The sequence below is a fragment of the Hippocampus bargibanti genome, linkage group LG05 (assembly GCF_051943395.1).
Source record: "Hippocampus bargibanti isolate YZ-2025 linkage group LG05, ASM5194339v1, whole genome shotgun sequence".
NCBI classification, from domain to species: Eukaryota; Metazoa; Chordata; class Actinopteri; order Syngnathiformes; family Syngnathidae; genus Hippocampus; species Hippocampus bargibanti.
The window spans coordinates 22839356-22852410 of NC_142738.1; positions in this window are offsets into that span (position 1 = coordinate 22839356).

The window sequence follows — 13055 nt, forward strand, 5'->3', positions numbered from 1 at the left end:
GAGCAAAAACCTGAAGATTATGCTTGGAGCTGACAGATGCTGTAGAGGTGTTAGCAGGCTGGCGCATGTATTATCGGGTGATTTTTGACTGTCTAGTCGCCTATTTACAGACAATAAAAACAAAAGATTAATAAATTTGGCACAAAATCTGAGGGTGTTTCCATATACATTAAAGTCTCGTTATATCGATATCGGATATATCGATAGTCCCGGTTATATCGATGCTATTTCTATGCACGCACGGAGAAAATTACATGCAAACAGGGTCGGATATATCGATAGTCCCGGTTATATCGATATTTTTTCGGACTCCCTTGAATATCGATATAACGAGACTTTACTGTATATCACAACTAACTATGTCAGGAACAAAACATCACTTGACAAGTTCCTTTATAAACAATCACACGAAGCCTTGCCGACTGTCAAAAACTTGATAAAAGTCATCAAGTGACGTTGTCACCCTCATTTACAAATCTATTTAATTGATGTTGACAGGCTGGTCGGCTTCACCATAAACAACATGGTTTATGTTGTCAATTTAGGACTTGCAGGGGATTAATCGACAAGCCAAACACAACGTGACTGATGTTGTTAACTTTGAGGCAGTGTGGATACTAATAGAAAGGAATGAGAAAACCGTTGCCAGATTTGTCGCTTGTCACTGAGAAGTACATTTTGAGAAAGTTTCCTGAAGGGTAGAAAAGTTGCTTAATACATCAAAAAAAGTTGTCTTTTCATGTTCCTGTTTCTGATATTTGCTGTCACTTATGATTTCAGATCACAGTGACGTTACAAGTGAAAACAACTTGCAAGACATATTATAATATATCAATACACACACTCTCTCTCTTGGCAGTCCATCGAAGACGAAGATGACGTCGCTTCCATTGCTTTGTGGGGTATTGGACAGTGGTTATCGGCGCTGGCGTCGATGCCACTCTAGGTGACTATGAAGCCCGATTCTGGAGCCACAAATCATGCCACAGTCAGGACATGTGAGGCCAGGACCGGGCTGGCGAGGCGGTACTGAAGCAGCACAGAGGTGTCTTTGCTCGTGCCGCACGATCCTCCTCTGGGTGCGTTTGTTTTCAAGTTGTGTCACCCCTTCGTGGCATAAGGAACGCCACAGTGGCCTGTTAGCTGCAGCAGACTCCAGATCGCTGGGCTTGATGTTGCATTTCTTTAGAATCTGTTTAAGCTGGTCTTTGTATCGCAGCTTAGGACCACCAGGCTTCCTATTAGCTGACAGGAGTTGTCCATAAAGCACCTGCCGAGGCAAGCGGCAGCTAGGCATCCGGATGACCACAAAGTTAACACAAATAAATCTTAATGAACCTTTTAAGCCTTCCAACCCACCGGAGTTGCCTCTTTGCCAGTATAGCCTCGATACTGGTGGAGGCGGTGCGTTGAAGGATGTCGGTGTGTGGGACACGATCCTGCCAGGTGATGCAAAGGATTCGTTGAAGGCACCTGATGTGGAATGCATCAAGGCGTCTCACATGGCGTCGATAGATGGTCCAGGCTTCTGCGCCATATAGCAGCGTGGACACACACACTACTTGGTAGACTGCGACTTTTGTTGGAGTTCTTAAGTGCTTGTTTTCGAACACACGAGTACGCAATCTGCCAAAAGCTTTGGAGGCTTGATGGATGCGGGCCTGGACGTCGTCGTCAGTTAGACAGGAGGGTGTTAGAATGCTGCCGAGGTAGCTGAATTGTTGGACAACCTTGAGGGGTGTGCCACTGAGGGTGAACGCTGGGGTAGGAGAACTCTCTTTTGCCATGACCTCCGTTTTGGTTACATTGATCACGAGACCGAGTGATCGGTAGACGGAGGACATGGTATCAAGGGCATGTTGCATGGCAGCCGGGCTGTGGGCCAACAGAGCACAATCATCTGCATACTGTAGCTCGTGGATGTCGCTGATCAGGGTCTTGGTCTTGGCCTGTAGGCGTCTGATGTTGAACAGGCTACCATCCAGGCGGAATTGGATTTGTACGCCGCCACCTTCCTGGATGGACTTATGGAAGAACTGTTTTAGGATGCCGAGAAATTTGGAGGGAACGCCAAATTTCTGCAGTATGGTCCAGAGAATGTCACGGTTAACTGTGTCAAATGCCTTTGTAAGGTCGATGTAAGGTGATATAGAGGTCCTTGTTTTGTTCCTTGCATTTCTCCTGAACTTGGCGCGCAGCGAAGATCATGTCCAGAGTGCTTCGATCCTTCCTGAAACCGCATTGTGTCTCTGGGAGGATGTCTTCGGTAATGTGCGATGTAAGACGGAACAGCATTACTTTTGCAAGAATCTTGCCAGCAACAGAAAGTAGGGAGATGCCACGGCTGTTGCCACAGACTGACTTGTCCCCCTTCCTTTTATAAATGGTAACAATGTTGCTGTCTTTCCATTCCTGAGGAAGTGTCCCGTTTTGCCAGATGTTGCAGATGAGGTGGTAAAGCTTCCGTGTCAGGAGGTAACCGCCGCTCTTGAAGACCTCAGCTGGAAGTCCATCAGGGCCAGGGCTTTTGTTGTTTTTAGGGCAGAGAGGACCTCTGTGAACTGAGGAGGTTCATCAAGGGAGGGAACTGATGGAAGCTCTGGGAGGGAGTCAAGGACAGATGTGTCTGAAGGGTTTACTTGGTTGAGCAGGGAGTCAAAGTGCTCTGCCCAGCGCTCAAGTATTAGCTGTTTGTCCTTCAGTAGTACAGAACCGTCTGCAGATTTAACTGGGACAATGTGTTGTCTTTGTGGGCCGTGCAGGGATTTTTACAGCATCATAGAAGGCGTGTGTGTTGTTGTTGTCTGCATGCCTCTGGATTTCTTGGGCCTTGCTGAGCCACCACTTGTTCTCCATCATCCTCAGCTGTTTCTGTGTTTCACCACGGATGGCCTTGTAGTGAGAGAGGAGAAGTGGAGAATGAGGGTTGGAGAGAAGTGTGGTATGGGCTTTGCGCTTGGCTTCCAGAAGCTCCTGTATGGCAGCTGAGCTGTTATCGAACCAGTCTTGATGACGTTTTTGAGTGAAGCCGATGGTCTCAGAGGCAGCTTGATGAATTGTTGTCCTCAATTTTTTCCACCTGCTTTCAATATCAAGGTCACCGTTACTGGTGTCCTTGTCCAGGCTCGCAAGTCCCTCTGCCAGCTTGTTGCGGTAGCTGGCTGCACACTCTGGGCACTCCAGGGCCCTGGTGTTAAGACGCCTGTGGGGTTGCTGTTTCTTGTGAGGTGGTCGAATTCTCAGCTTGAGCCTGGACTTGATCAGTCGATGATCAGTCCAGCATTCAGCCCCACGCCTGGCCCGTGTGATGCAGACGTCATTTTGGTCTCGTTGCCTTGTGATGATGTAGTCCAGTAAGTGCCAATGTTTGGACCTGGGGTGCATCCATGCTGTGATGTATTTCTTTTTCAGTTGAAAGATGGTGTTAGTTACAATTTTTTTTTGTTCTTTTGACTTCAAGACGGCGCCCCGAGAGTGGCTGCCTTTCCAGCAGCTCATGTATTTTGTTTTTCTACTTTCATTCCTTTCATCACTTTGCTGCTGTGAAATGTAAATTTCTCCACTGTGAGACTAATAAAGGCAAATCCAATCCAATCCAATCCAATCAACTGATGCTCAGAGCACAGAGTGAGGAGTCGGAGGCCATTGCTGTTTATTTTCCCCGTCCCGTGTCTTCCGATTACATGTTTCCAGAGCCTGGCATCAGTACCTACTCGGGCATTGAAGTCACCCATCAGAACAAGTTTATCAGAGGCAGGGATTTTGGATATGGTAGCATCCAGGGACTCGTAGAAGGCATCTTTGGTGTTATCGTCAGCATCCAAGGTGGGAGCATAGGCGCTGATTAAAGTTGCGAAGCGACCTTTTACCAGGGGAATACGCCAGGTCATAAGCCGTTCACTGATGCCTTGGGGGGACTCAGGGATGTTACTGAGTAAGCTGCTTTTCACAGCAAAGCCAACTCCATGGAGTCTTCGCTCATTCTCTGGGAGACCCTTCCAGAAGAAGGTGTAGCCCTCACCAACTTCTGTGAGTGAATCCTCGCCTGAGAACCGTTTCTCACTGAGTGCGCCAATATCGATGTTGTACCTCCTGAGCTCATGTGCGATGAGGGCAGTTCGTCTTCGAGGTCTCTCCATCCCGTCTCGAGCATCGAGGAGGGTGCGAACATTCCAGGAAGCCAGGTTCATAGTCATTAATTTATTTATATTTCGTTTTCGACCGCAGAGGGGGGATGCCTTGGTGGCTGCGGTGGGCCACCCAGGTGTGGTGGAACAAGCAATGTTTAGGTCACCTTTTCTAGAACCTTCCCCTATAAGGGGTGAGCAGTGCGGACCCTGAATAGGGCTGCTCAGACGCACAGGATGCTGCTGAAGGATAATGTTGCTCCATCCCATCTTCGCAACGACCATCATTCCTGTACCGCCCCTGTGTATGAATCAAGCTAGAAGCTTCCAGTCACATCCATGACCTGCCCCCGTCACTTTATCCTATCGCCAGTGGACTTATATGGTGGAAGCTGGAACCTGCGTTACTAGTGGATTTAGTGTGAGGGACGGGGCGCGCAATTCCTTCCCCCACATACTTGGCCGCACCCGCTGTATTCCAGTGGCAAGAGTGAGGACTCAAGACGACCTTCAGGTGAGTGCGGTTGCAAGGGGCTGCCGGTGGTCTGATCTGTTGGACTCCGCCTACGCCTACCCCCGGGTGCGGATTTGGGATCACTCTTTGTCTGGCCTCTACCCTCCGACCTGTTCGGCTTGGGTGACCCTGCCAGGAGTACAAGACTCCAGCCGACATAGCTCTCGGGGTCATGGTGACGCACAAAGTGCCTCACCACGATAAGGTGGTGATCCCAGTCGAGGCACCATACACACACACACACACACACACACACACACACACACACACACACACACACACACACACACACACACACACACACACACACACACACGCAGACCCACGCAATGCACACTCACACACACACACACACACACACACACACACCACACACACGCACACACACGCACACCCACGCAACACACACACGCACACACACACACACACGCACACACACACAAACATATTTGAGAGATCATTCACGTGTCAAACAGTCACAACTCATCCTAATCCTCATTTGCCTTACCAAAGCTAAGTATAATGTGTGAAACTGTGAACTTATAATAATAATAATAATAATAATAATAATAATAATAATAATACATTGTATGGTAAGCGCCTTTCAAAGGTCTCAAGGACACACTTTTACTTTTACAATGGCGGATATTGATGTGACTTCATGGAATTGAACATGAAGACAAAACCTCACTACATTACCGTAGATGCCCGAATAATATTGGATGTGACAAGTTTCTGACAAAGGCAGATTGTCAGGATCTAGTCAGGAAATTACATCAACTTTAACAGTAACTCTGTTGAAACATGATTGAATGAAGACCCCCAAAAGATCCCAGTACGTTTATATTATACAAGGATCCCATGTTCATGTCACACCATTCAAATCATACTTTTTCATCCTGCTCATCTGCATCACAAATCTACATATATTTTCAGGTTTTATATATATTATAGCATAATGGCACATTCGTTGTCATTCAACTGAGGCACTTCCATTGATTAGCAGCCACTGACACATATTTGCTCATGCAGAGGATGACTGTACCTATTTCATTCACAGTCTGCGTGACCTTCAGAGAGAGAAAACCAATTCTGGTGTGAAAATACCTTGTTTCCCCATGACAGTAGAAATGTATTTTTCTTATGCTACTTTTTATCACCTTGTTCTTCCTCATGTGCAAAAACAACACAACATGGCCATCATTTTCTTCACACTCTCACTTTATTTTGCCTCCTTCACTGCATCTATGAGTCGTTACCCTTCCACTGTCACCCCGGTCCACCGTCGCACAACATTCTTCTCCTCCACCTGGTGTCCTCCTACGATCACCTGCCCTTGACTGGTGAAGTTGCCAATCTGAATTCATTTTAGCGTATGACATAAATGTACTCCTCGATTTTCCAAATCACTCACATAACACAGCAATACAGCATTAGCTGTCTCCAGTCAACATGTGCACTCTTACAAGGACTGGCTAGGAACTCCGCAGGGAGTTGAGCAGCCTGGGTTTTGATGTGTGCTGCTTTCTTTCATTGCCTTGGAATCCCATGAGGAAAAAAAAAATCAGCATGCTGAAGACTGGTCACACCTCATTAATCAAAAGGAAGACATTTTTTTCTGCTGCCATATACCAATATCCTTGGTAACAATTTCCCAAAAACTGTCAACACTAAAGGAAGGCATACTACATGAATTTAATTCGGAGCAGTCCGTGCTCAAACAATATTTGAGGGCTTTGCCACAACCAAAAACAACATAATAATAGGTACCTGTTTGTGTGCTTTCTTTACCTGTTGATTCTTGTTTTTCCATGCTGTGGTTTTGCTTTACACCTCATTAATGTGGTGTGGATGGTGTTTTTGCAGTTCAGTAGTAACATAATGGCCGTTCTCCAGATACGGAGGCGACCTACAAGTGTGCGCTTGTGGCTGTTGTCCAATTGTTCAAATCCCATTGTCAGTGGGATATAAGAACATGTACATTTTCCCTGTCCTCCTCAGCATTGCCAAAGTTCATTTGCAGACGTGACACTCCCAAACACGAACAACAAGCAAACTTATGTTCCTTATGAAAATATAGATATCGTCAAACGATGATAATGTCATAATTCATTGACAAGGATACATATTTGCAAATCCTTATTCGTGAAATCCTAGAAGAAGAAGTGGAGCAGCTGGAGCTCTGGTGCAGCCGTCACAACCTGGAGCTGAACACGCTCAAGACAGTTGAGATGATGGTGGACTTCAGGAAACATCCATCACCACAGCTACCCCTCACACTATCCAACTGCCTGGTGTCAACCGTTGAGACCTTCAAGTTCCTGGGAATCACAGTCTCCCAGGACATGAAGTGGGAGGTCAACACCAACTCTATCCTGAAAAAGGCCCAACAGAGAATGTACTTCCTTAGGCTGCTAAAGAAGCATGGCCTGCCACAGGAGGTGCTGCAACATTTCTACACGGCTGTCATCGAATCCATCCTGTGTTCTTCCATCACCGTTTGGTTCGGGGCCGCCACAAAAATGGACAAAATCCGACTTCAACGGACAGTTAGGACGGCGGAAAAAATCATTGGCACCGCCCTACCCACTCTCGAGGACTTGCACACTGCAAGAATCCAAACTAGGGCGCGGAAAATCCTACTGGACCCTCCGCACCCTGCCCACCACCTTTTCCAGCTACTCCCCTCAGGCAGGCGCTACCGATCCATGCGCACCAAATCCAGCAGACATTTAAACAGCTTCTTCCCCCAAGCCATTAACTCTTTGAACTCTTTCAACAGTAGCCAAAATGGAACTGTATAGTGCCACTTAGCAGTTTTTTTGACAACGATACTAGTGCAGCGTGTTCTACCGGAAACAAATTCCTTGTGTGTCCTACATACTTGGCAATAAAGATGATTCTGATTCTGATTCTGATTCTTATATGTTAAAGTTCTACAAGTGGGTAGAAATGCTGCATGATGCGACTGAACACATACCATACCAGACTTGGTATTTATGAGGAAAAACATGTTCAGGTCCACATGTATTTATAATTGGTATCTGTAATTTCGCACTTTCTCACTTCTCTTCGGTATCAACCAGAAATTTCTCCATAAACTCCAACTCGTCCAAAATTCTTCAGCCCGGATCATCACTAGAACCCCCTCCTTTCACCCATTAGCCCTGTCCTCCAGCAACTCCACTGGCTACCGGTTAAACATCGTATCGAATTCAAAATACTTCTGTTTACATTCAAAGCCATCCATAACCTTGCCCTTCCCTATCTTTCTGACCTGCTTCAAATCTCTGTTCCCTCTCGGTCCCTCATATCTTCATCCTCCCTTCACCTCTATGTGCCCTCTGCCCGTCTCACCACGATGGGATGCAGAGCTTTCAGCCGCTCTGCTCCCAAACTCTGGAATTCTCTTCCACCCAACATCCGCAATATTGACTCCCTCCCTATTTTCAAGGCTCACCTCAAAACCCACTTGTTTAAAATTGCTTTCAATATATAGTTCTATCTGCTATTTTATTATGTATCATTTTACTTGTGGTTTTATTGTTATGTGCTTTGTTTTATTGTTTTTATTGTAAAGTGTCCTTGGGTGTTTTGAAAGGCGCTTGAAATAAAATGTATTATTATTATTAATTGGGACATTTTAGTTTAAGGGCTCCCCTCTGTCATTTATCATCCCATCTTTTCTTTCTTCAAGGCCACACACAACCACTGTATGTGTGTCCTTTGAACCCATGACGAGAATTTATGGCCCAAAATGTTCACACAAGTACGGCTGTCTACTAAGCATAACACATGAGCAATAGAATTCACAAGTTGTTTTGACATAATGTGTACGACAAGGACCCATCTGTCTTCATATTTGGGCTCATGTGAAGAGGGTCTTTTTGAGATCATACTGTAGCCTCTGTGTAACAGTGTCATCGCTCTGTCCTCTCTCCACCTGAAGACACTGACTTAGGAAGGCGGAAAAAATCATTGGCACCGCCCTACCCACTCTCAAGGACTTGCACACTGCAAGAATCCAAACTAGGGCTCGGAAAATCCTACTGGGCCCTCCGCACCCTGCCCACCACCTTTTCCAGCTACTACCCTCAGGCAGGCGCTACCGATCCATGCGCACCAAATCCAGCAGACATTTAAACAGCTTCTTCCCCCAAACCATTAACTCTTTGAACTCTTCCAACAGTAGCCCAAATGGAAATGTATAGTGCCACTTAGCAATTTTTTGATGATGATACTAGTGCAGCGTGTTCTACCGGAAACACATTCCTTGTGTGTTCTACATACTTGGCAATAAAGATGATTCTGATTCTAATTCTGATTCTGATGTTTCTGATTTTTTTTCCTGTACATCCTTACTATCACATGCTGTCAAGGCAGAAAAAAACAAACATCGTATATCCACCCATTTTCATCACTGCTTATTCTGAACAGGGTCACGAGGGATGCTGGCAACGTGGCAGCGATCCACCCAAAGCTACTACCTGATGTTTTTATAATGAGTGCTACAGTCCTTTAGACAAGACAACAATCACATTCACCATGAAGGACAGAGTCGTAGAGAAAACCTTCCCGAACAACATGAGAGCTTGCAAAAATGACAAAAACAAAAATGCACAGAAATGGTAAAGATTCTATTCCAGGGTTGTCTGTGAGCCAGACACAAATTACACGAGTAGTGTCTTTTATGAAGCATACAATTTTATCCGGTGCAAATTTATGCAATAATAGAAATTTGATTTCTTCAAACCAAGTTGGAAGCATAGAACTGTTCAAACTATCTTACTAAAAAGAATGAATAAGTATGAACACTCAATTGAGCAATTTATAATCCAGCTATTAGTCGTAATCGTTTTGTTTTAATGATTTATAGATGCATAGATGCTTTATTAACGCTGTAAGGAACATTAAGAAACAAAAGTAGCTTCAATTAAGACGTCTTTTTTTGGCCTTGTGACTAAATCATTAATTCATGAAAAAAAATTACCATTTTAAGGTGGGCCCTTCCCTCAACATTTATCATAAACATACAGTAGAAATGGCCAGAGGGCCACCCCTTTTGCGTGCATACTCCATAATTTCAGGAAATTTCCTTCGTTTCGTTTGGTTTTACTCTTTTACTTTATTGAGGCAAATTTGTGCGTGATACTATAAATGTTGACAACAAATAAAAATCGGGTGTTAGTAGCAGATAAAGGAAAATTAGTAAATTCGTATTTCAAATTTACACACTCACACAGCGCATGGTAACTCACAATAACTTTTTCTGACTGCTGTGTACCCGTATGTCACCTGTCCACATTCACCTGGAAAGAGAAAGCTTAGAATGACATCAAACACAAACATCTTTATTGCGGGTCTCCATAATTCAGCAGCTTATACCAGAGATCGTAGTCTTTCTTTTGAGGTTGAGCTGCAGAAATGAATCTTTCATGCACTCCTGCCCAGGAATAATGGATGGCACACAGGCAAGCTTCTACCCATCCATGCTGTGCTGTCGCTGTAACGGAAGTGGAGGAGGAATGAATGGGGTGAGGGTGGGGATAAGTGGGAGACAGTACACGCATGGACTGTGGATAGAAAATGAACTGAACAGTCAGTGAAATTCAGACCCAACAGTGTGGTACCATTTTATTAATAAAATATGTTGGCCTCTCAATTTTTTCTGAAAGAGTGCTGCACCTCAGCATCGATGTGCATTGCCCTGTTCCAAACATTTGAAGGTGTAAAATTAAATTCCTTGAATTATCCGAGATGCACTCAATGATTTCTTCACAGTAGAACGACTGAGCTACCCCACCCTTCCCAGAGTGAGTTATTCAGCCTATTTGCCCATTTGGTCCCTTGGCGGTTCCGATGGACTGACATTACTCTTAACGATCTGGAGGATTGTAAATCTTTGACCCCTCATAGAACATCAAAACAATGCGATCTTAAAATGTCTCTCTCTCTCTCTCTCTCTCTCTCTCTCTCTCTCTCTCTCTCTCTCTCTCTCTCTCTCTCTCTCTCTCTCTCTCTCTCTCTCTATCTATCTTTCCATGTCTTTCTCTCTCTCTCTCTCTCTCTCTCTCTCACATACACACACACGCACACAAGAAATGTTGCCTAGATACAGATATACATACATCGCTCTTTGCAGTCTGTCGAGGTCGAAGATGTCATAGCTTCCATTCTTATGTGGGGTATTGGACAGAGGTTATTTTTGCTGCCGGCGATGCCACTGTAGGTGACTATGAAGCCCGATTCTGGAGCCACAAATTCTGCCACATTCAGGACATGTGAGGCCCGAACCAGGCTGCCGGGGCAGTACTGGAGCAGCACAAAGGTGTCTTTGCTGTTGCCGCACGATCCTCCTCTGAGTGCGTTTGTCTTCAAGGTGTGTCACCCCTTCGTGTATAAGGAATGAGAGTGGCCTGTTAGCTGCAGCAGACTTCAAATCGCTGGGCTTGATGTTGCAGTTCTTTAGAGTCCGTTTAAGCCGGTCTTTGTATCGCAGCTTTGGACCACCAGGCTTCCTATTCGCTGACAAGAGTTGTCCATAAAGCACCTGTTGAGGCAAGCGGCAGCTATGCATGTCCAACCGGATGACATTTCCAACCGGATGACATGTCCAACCCACCGGAGTTGCCTCTTTGCTAGTACAGCCTCGATACAGGTGGAAGAAGTGCATTGAAGGATGTCAGTGTGTGGGACGTTATCCTGCCAGGTGATGCCAAGGATTCGTTGGAGGCACCTGATATGGAATGCATCAAGGCGTCTTACATGGCGTCGATAGATGTTCCAAGCTTCTGCGCCATATAGCAGTGTGGACACACACGCTGCTTGGTAGACTGCGACTTTTGTTGGAGTTCTTTAGTGGTTGTTTTCGAACACACGGGTACACATTCTGCCAAAAGATTTGGAGGCTTGATTGATGCGGGTCTGGATGTCATCATCAATTAGACAGGAGGGTGTTAGAATGTTGCCGAGGTAGTTGAATTGCTGGACAACCTTGAGGGGTGTGCCACTGAGGGTGAACACGGGGGATGGAGAACTATCTTTTGCCATGACCTTCGTTTTGGTTACATTGATCACGTGACTGAGTGATCGGTAGATGGAGGACATGGTATAAAGGGCATGTTGCATGGCAGCTGGGCTGTGGGCTCGGAGAGCACAATCATCTACATATTGTAACTCGTGGATGTTGCTGATCAGGGTCTTGGAATTGGCCTGTAGGCGTCTGATGTTAAACAAGGTACCATCCAGGCGGAATTGGATTTGTACGCCGCCACCTTCCTGGATGGACTCATGGAAGAGGTGTGTAACTGCCATCAGGAACAGATTTAATATAGCAGGGGCCAGTACACAGCCCTGCTTCACCCCAATTTCCACAGGGAACGGGAAGATTCCTGGCGACCAACAAGTACAGTTGCTTGCATGCCGCTGTTGAACTGTTTAAGGATGCCGAGAAATTTGGGGGGGACGCCAAATTTGTGCAGCTCCAAAGAATGTCACGAATAACTGTGTCAAATGCCTTTGTAAGGTTCATGAATGTGATATAGAGGTCATTGCTTTTTTCCCTGCTTTTCTCCTGAACTTGTCGCACAGCGAAGATCATGTCCAGAGTGTTTCGGTCCTTTCTGAAACCGCATTGTGTCTGTGGGAGGATGTCTGTAAGACAGAACAGCGTTACTTTAGCAAGAATCTTGCCAGCAACAGAAAGCAGGGAGAGGCCATGGCTGTTGCCACAGACTGACTTGCCCCCCTTCCTTTTATAAATGTGAAAATGTTGCTGTCTTTCCATTCCTGAGGCAGTGTCTCGTTTTACCAGTTGTTGCAATTGAGGTGGTATAGCTGCTGTGTCAGGAGGTAACTGCCACTCTTGAAAACCTCAGCTGGAAGTCCATCGGGGCCAGGGCTTTTGTTATTTTTAAGGCTCCGGATTGCAGAGAGGACCTCTGTGAACTGAGGAGGTTTATCAAGGGAGAGCACTGATGGAAGCGTTGAGAGGGAGTCAAGGACAGCAGGGCGTCAAAGTGCTCTGCCCAGCGCTCAAGTATTAGCTGTTTGTCCTTGAGTAGCACAGAACCGCAGATCTAACTGGAACAATGTTTTGTCTTTGTGGACCACGCAGGGATTTTACAGCATCATAGAAGGTGTGTGTGTTGTTGTCGTCTGCCTGCCTCTGGAATTCTTGGGCCTTGCTGAGAGAGGAGAAGTGGAGAGTGAGGGTTGGAGAGAAGTGTAGTATGGGCTTTGCGCTTGGCTTTCAGAAGCTCCTGGATGGCAGCTGAGCTGTTATCGAACCAGTCTTGGTGACGTTTCTGAGTAAAGCCGATAGTCTCAGATGCAGCTTGATGAATTGTTGTCCTCAATTTTTTCCACCTTCTTTCAACATCCAGGTCACCGTTGCTGGTATCCTTGTCCAGACT